Genomic DNA, 7,993 nt, shown 5'->3' on the forward strand with positions numbered 1-7,993 from the left:
CTTCCCGACCACACCCTCAGCCGTGGGGTGGGAGGGAGGGAGGGAGGAGCTAATACTTGCGCGCAGGCGCCCGCGACTTGGCCCGTGGGGCTGTCAAGCGTTTCTGTCCGGCAGGCGACCTGTTACACACCCCTGCGGCCCTTGAGAGGCTACAGGCGCTTCCTCGCCCGGCGCAGGACCGCCGCCCTCGAGTCTCAAGGAGCCATTTTTATATTCTTTATGTTCGCTTTACTGATCATTATGATAGCGCTATATAATAAAATGGATGCAAAAAGAGGAGGAAAAATATCTGATGTCTCACTGGGGAAGTTAACCTCAGAAGAAATCCTTAGAGTTTGGTAAAATTGTCCCGGAAAAACAGCTTTATAACAGTGCTTCTCAAATTGTGACCAGAAAATTGGGTTCACCTCTTAGAGGGAGTTGAATCAAAAGACAACCAAGGTAAAGATCAGGAGAAGGAAAGATTTATTACTGGCACCAAGTAAGGAGGAAGCTGGGGAATCTTTCCCAAAGCAGTGTCTGCCAAGCAGAGAACTTGGGGAAGTTTTAAGCTAAGGGTTCATGCCATTCATGAAGGGGCTTGAGCAGAGGAGACGCCGGCATAGAACTGGGGTAAAGGTTGACGGAGTCCAAGCTTTAGTTGATTGAAGTCACTTGAGACTGAGAAAAGGCCAACATCATCATCTCTTAGGTTCCAGTTGATCTGGTGGTTGAGTGCTTCAGGCTAATCTTCACCATTGAAACGGAGCTGGGAGTCTTCACAACTGATTTATCATCTTTGCTATTGTTTCTTCTCTTGCCAGATAACAGTCATTTGCTCTTTTGTTCCTTTAAGATCCTTATTACTGACACCTGTTCAGTGGCAAGCATTGTGGCCAGGCTTGGATCACAAAATGGCTTAGGCCTAAAATGGCTTCTCTTACGTCAAAAAAGCTGGATCTAGTTCTTTTTTTCCAGGGACCCACTACCCTATCTGCTTACAAAAGTATATGTAGAGAATGATCAACTTATTATTTTAAAAAATTTCCAATTAGTTGTGGACCATGCTTTGGTAAGATAAAAATATTAGAAACAGTTCATCATTAGAGTCAACAGCCATAAAATTACCTGCAAAATCGCCGTAAAGTTTCCTAAACACTTATTCTCAATTTCTGTACTACCTGTCTCGCCGTGGACCAGTAACAAACAGTTCTCTGAAGGGCTCAGGTCAACGGGCCGTATTTTGAGTAGCAACACTGCTCTACAGCTTCAAGGAACTAAAATTAGTTTGGAGAATGTAATGATCCCTCTTAAATCCCAAACACTAAATCCCTGCAAAGGCCCAGCAGTCAACTCTTTGGGTAAGGCATTATGGAATGGTGGGGTTTGAGGGAACTGAAAAGCTCAAAATTTTAAGTCATTGACCCAAAATGCAGCTCCCGGGTTTACATTGCTTTGGCAACATTTACTGCTAGCTGGGGGTTAAACTCTCTGTGTCTCATCTATAAAATGGGGAAAAAGTAATACCTACTTCATAGGATCTTTGTGAGATAAAGTCCTATGTATATTGGAACAGTGCATGGCATTGGAATTATATATGTGTTAGGTATTATTATTTTCCTCCTATCAATTTTGCTAAGTAGCTGGCAGAGTGAACAAACAAAACTGATCAACTAATAAACAGAGGGTTTTTTTAAAATAAACTTATTTATTTTATTTATTTATTTTTGGATGCATTGGGTCTTTGTTGTGCACGGGCTTTCTCTAGTTGCGGCGAGTGGGGGCTACTCTTCGCTGAGGTGTGCGGGCTTCTCATTGCAGTGGCTTCTCTTGTTTCGGAGTAGGGCTCTAGGCGTGCAGGCTTCAGTAGCTGTAGCATGTGGGCTCAGTAGTTGTGGCTTGTGGGCTCTAGAGCGCAGGCTCAGTAGTTGTGGCGCATGGGCTTAGGTGCTCCATGGCATGTAGGATCTTCCTGGACCAGGGCTTGAACCTGTGTCCCCTGCACTGGCAAGCAGATTCTTAACCACTGCGCCACCAGGGAAGCCCTAATAAACAGAGCTTTAAACAACTTCTTGGACCATGCCCCTAGACAACAATTTCATCTTCAGTTAGATTTTTCATAGTTCCATGTCCTGCAATGAGTACTATTCTCCACAGGGTGGCAGAAAATCATTTGAAATCGTATACAGTTATGTGGTTTTGCAATCTTTAGTTTCTTTTTCATTTCACTAACTTTATTGTTTAAATAAGTTTGGTCAGTATTTGCTTTGGTTTTGAGTAAGCCATTCTACTATTTGACTTTTTATTCCTATCTCACGAATTATCTATTCTTATTGCTGAAACATTAGAAACTCAGATAAGGCAAGAAGTGTAGTCACTATTATCACATTTATGTATATCCTTTCAGATTTTTGTACACATATAACTATAAAAATAGCATATATTTTATAAAAATAAAATAATTTACCTAACAGTTTATAATCTCATATTTTCTTTTCATTTAAAAATATATCCTGGGGACTTCCCTGGTGGTCCAGTGGTTAAGAATCCGCCTGTCAATGCAGGGGACACAGGTTCAAGCCATGGTCTGGGAAGATACCACATGCCACGGAGCAACTAAGCCCGTGTGCCACAACTACTGAAACTCGCGTGCCTAGAGCCCATGCTCCACAACAAAGAGAAGCCACCGCAATGAGAAGCCTGTGCGCCACAACGAAGAGCAGCCCCCGCTCGCCGCAACTAGAGAAAGCCCACGTGCAGCAATGAAGACCCAATACAGCCAAAAAAAAAAAAAAAAAAAAGAGTTCGGCTTGCAATGCAGGGGACACCAGTTTGATCCCTGGTCGGGGAACTAAGATCCCACATGCCGCAAGGCAACTAAGCCCGCACGCTGCAACTACTGAGCCTGTGCTCCACACCTAGAGAGAAGCCCTGCACCGCAACAAAAGACCCTGCATGCCGCAACAAAGACCCAATACAGCCAAAAAATAAATATTTAAAAAAATATGTCCTGAATTCCTTTTCAGGTCAATATGTATATTTCAACACCATAGTTTTTATTATGGATAACTTATGTACTAACAATTCCTTACTGAACATTTAGGTTGCTCAATTTTGGATACTCTATGCACTGTTAAAGACAACACTGCATGGAGTATCCAAAAGGTCAGAAACATAGGACTAACTTATTTTCAAACAATATACTAGTTATATTTTCAAATAATACGCTCAATATATTTTCCTTCAACTTTTAGGTGAAATACCTTGAAGCAATGGGTTCAATTATTAATCTGAAAAAAGAACAATAGACATTATTTTCCCTGTGTTTCCAAAATTTTGGACAACCTTTAGTGTATTGTTACAATCACTTGTTTTCCCTATGTGGCTCCTTGAATAGGCAGATATTTAGACTCTTAAAAATTAGAAAATAATTCAGAGGTGCCAACTAAAGAATGTTGCTAGCCATGTGGTCCTACAAGGATTGAGTCATTAGCCATTGCAGTTGCTGACTTTTAACAGACTCTGAAAGGAGGTCAGGGCAGAGATCAGGAATGAGGCACTCTGTGCTACAAAACTAGCAGAACAGGCCTTTAGATAATTAGATATTTTCAGGAGAAATTTTTTATGAACCTGGATTGTTCCATCTGCCTATACTTAGAAAAGCACTAAAACCTTTAAGATGTGTGTTCCTCGTGATTAGCAGCAAACTTCTCCCAAGATCCGTGCTTGGTTGCACATACCCCCTTTGCCAAAGTCACATGTATACTGACCTCCTCCTTTACCTCTTTGGAGCAGTTTCTCAGAGCTATCTGAAAGGGTGTCTCCCAGGCTATAGTCTTCAGGAAGACACTGAATAAACTCTACTAGCAACTTTTACATTGTGAGTTTTTTTAAGTCCACAAAGGAAAAAAGTGTGTCTTCCAGACCCTAAGCAGAAAGTGATACATTTGGAAAGTGATACTTTAGCTCAGAGCCACCATCAATCTTTTCCTTTGTGGTTTTTGGTTTTGGTGCTATGTTTAAATAGGCCCTCCTCACCCTAAAATTATACAAGTTGTCATAGTTGTTTAGAGTTCATCTTTTTAAAAAATACGAACATTAAATCCAATTGGAATTTTGTACATATGCTTATGATATGAGGTAGGAATCTGATTTTTACTGTACTGACAAAATATTCCACCTAACATCATTTATTAAATAATCCAGTAATTTTTTTAACTTGACTAGGACTCAATCAAGTGAATGTTTACCTTCAAAGTTATCATCTAAGGCAATGGTCCCCAACCTTTTTGGCACCAGGGACTGGTTTCATCAAAGACAATTTTTCCACAGACCAGGGTGGGGCGGGGATAGTTCAGGCGGTAATGCGAGCGATGGGGAGCGGCAGATGAAGCTTCGCTCGCTCATCTGCCACTCACCTCCTGCTGTGTGGCCCGGTTCCTAACAGGCCATGGACCAGTACCGGTCTGCAGTCCAGGGGTTGGGGACCCCTGGTCTAAGGTTACCCACTTCGTTCAAGTATCCATTCACAAACATTTTGACAAACCTTTGTATCCATTCACAAACCATCATTGGACAAACCTTTATTGGACAATATTGTGAGTCCTGAGGGTTGGGCCCTACAGGTGAAAAAGACAATGTTTGTCTTCAAGAAACTCATAGACTAGTCAGGGAGAGGGGCAAATGAAGACGGTAAACAATTTGGTGGATTGAGGTGATGTTGGTACTTCCAAGGTGCAGCTAAATAGAAGGGAGCTAAACAGATTGGGGGGGGTGGAGTGGAAGGTAGGGTCAGGAAAGGAAGACTTTCTGAAAGAAATGATATCGAGCTTAAGAATAAAAGGAGGATCTTCCAAGCAGAGGGAATGGCATATGCAAATGCATGGAGTCTTCTAGGAAGTGCCCACTGTTCATCATCACAAGCAGTGAGATAAGCAGGTATGAATGGCTAGTAACAATAATAAGTAATTAAAGGCCAGATTAAAAAGGGACTTTTTGGACTTCCCTGGTGGTCCAGAAGTTAAGACTCCACCCTTCCAATGCAGGGAGCACGGGTTTGATCCCTGGTCAGGGAAGTTCTGCATGCCACAGGGTGTGGCCATAAATAAATAAGTAAATTTTTTTTTTTTTTTTTTTTTTTTTTTTTTTGCGGTATGCGGGCCTCTCACTGTTGTGGCCTCTCCCGTTGCGGAGCACAGGCTCCGGACGCGCAGGCCCAGCGGCCATGGCCCACGGGCCCAGCCGCTCCGCGGCATATGGGATCCTCCCAGACCAGGGCACGAACCCGTATCCCCTGCATCGGCAGGCGGACTCTCAACCACTGCGCCACCAGGGAGGCCCAGTAAATTTTTTAAAAAGGGATTTTTTCCTAAAAATAGGAATACCATATGATCCTTCAATCCTACATCTGGGTGTATATCTGAAGAAGAACATAATTCGAAAAGATACATGCACCCCCCATGTTCATAGCAGCACTATTTACAATAGCCAAGACGTGGAAGCAACCTAAATGTCCATCGACAGAGGAATAGATAAAGAATACATGGTACATATATACAATGGAATATTACCCAGCCATTAAAAAGAATGAAATAGTGCCATTTGCAGCAACATGGATTATCATACTAAGTGAAGTAAGCCAGCCAAAGACAAATATAATATGATATCACTTATATGTGGAGTCTAAAAAAATGATGCAAATGAACTTATTTATAAAACAGAAACAAACTCACAGACATAGAAAATGAACTTATGGTTAACCAAAGGGGAGGGAGGGAAGGATAAATTAGGAGTTTGGGATTAAAATATACACACTACTATATGTAAAATAGATAACCAACAAGGACCTACTGTATAGCACAGGAAATTATACTCAACATCTTGTAATAACCTATAATGTAAAAAAAGATATATATGTATAAAAAACTGAATCACTTTGCTGCACACCTGAAATTAACACAACGTTGTGAATCAACTATATTTCAATAAAAAATTTTTTTAAGTAAAAAGGGATTTTTTTAATACTAAGGATTTATTCAAGCCAATATAATGAACGACATAGAAAAGCAATCAATTATCACTTTATAATTACCCTCCAAAAGAAGAAATTGAAACATATGTGCCTACACGATGGCAGCCTCGTTAGGATAAGTCCTAAGAGAACAACTCTGAGAGGGATAACACTCATTGGAATATATACTTTAGTATGTGTGTTACTTTGTCATACTTCATACATCAAAACAAAAGCACTCAGTCAAGGTGGACTTAAGAGGTGCTGTCCCTGTTCCACCCCAACCCCAACCTTGGACCAGAGGTTAGATGAGGGGTGATGAAGAAGAAGACATCTGAGACAATGCTAAGAAAATGCTTGTGTAAATTCAAATTTCAGAAGACATAATGTACATTAAACAAAATTCTTGAAGGCTGCTGTACTCTCCACTATATAATTTTATAGACAGATTGTTATTCTTGCTTATGAGCATATAAATTCAATGATGTTTGGCAGCTCACTCATAATTTTGAAAAAAAATGAAGTATCCTTTTTACATGGGCTGAAGATGTCTTTGCTGGTTGAGCTTGAGGGTAAAACCGGATACAATTATATATTCAGTTAATTATTCATAACTTGAGACTGAAATGAATGTGTATATATTTTTCACTTATTCACTTTATAAAATTCAAAACTAAACCCAGCAGCAGTTTTGTCTTTGGCATGGTGACAAGTTTCTTTTCTACAGTGAACCAGTAAAAGAAATTGTTCCAAAGAGAATTTCTGCTTCCCTATTTCAGAAAATTCATACTGGACTGCATACATATATTACACCTCACTCTTGAGTGATGCTTCCACATCCCACAGGACAGGTACAGGGACGCAGCAGCACACATTCCTACGAAATATTTTCACACGCAGAGTTAGGTTATGGCCATTTTAGAGGAAAACTAGGCTTATTTACTGGACAATTTTAGTCCGCAGGACTTTAAGGATTCAACTCATACAGGGAAATAGCTAGGTTATGGGTTAAAGTCATGTGAGAATAAGAGTTCAGATCTAGACATGGTCATGTTTGTTGGGGATGATAGGAGATGTGCATTTCATCCAGCAGAAGTTAGGAAAGACTAGTACTACCTCAGATTACTGATCAAAACTAATAGTGTGAACAAAGCTTCAAGTCCATATTCAAGTCCTTTGTGAAGATGTTAATACAGTGTCATAAAAGAAATGGCAAATATGAGGTAAAAACTATCTGACAGTATACATTTTATAATATAAAAGCACAAAATTTGGCAAAATCATGGCAACAAATAGATTGGAGATCGTGATTCACATTTGGAAAGCAGATGATGGACAGAGATCCATCTACCCTGAGTAGGGGTGGTTACCAAAAAATCACTCCACTTATTAATTAATGTTCTTGCAAAAGTATGAGACATAGTATTACCATGCTTGGTTTATGACTAAAATAAACATTAATTTTGAAGAGGGAAGTTGATTTCACTCTTCCTTCTCTCCTTTAAGATATGAAATGTTAATAGCAGTATGACCACCTATAATCAGAAACATACAAATAAGTAATAGCCTCCAATTACAAAAAGCAGAGTTTGATTGATGATGATGGTGATGATGTTCATTTTTACCAATGATAATGCTTTTCTAATTCTTTCTTGGCTGGGTAAATAAAAGTGAGAATTGATAACTAAAGTGAACTGTCTCAGCCAATTACAGTTCCTGCATCCAGATTAGCACAAAATTAGATATAGCACTGTCATTCAACAAAGCATTAACAATTTGTTCTGCACCTTTAGAATCAAAGTACAATTTTACTTGTTTCAAGAAGACAAGTAAGTGCATTTTAAAATACACAAACAATTACTGGGTCAACTGGGAATTTCATTCTGTTTAACAAAATGAAGCGCTAACATGGCTCTATGTAAGGCAAATGCATTTTTAAAAATTTTTAAATTTAATTTTTTTATACTGCAGGTTCTTATTAGTCATCAATTTTATACACATCAG

This window comes from Mesoplodon mirus (assembly GCF_964341445.2).
Source record: "Mesoplodon mirus genome assembly, chromosome: 4".
Taxonomy (NCBI): domain Eukaryota; kingdom Metazoa; phylum Chordata; class Mammalia; order Artiodactyla; family Ziphiidae; genus Mesoplodon; species Mesoplodon mirus.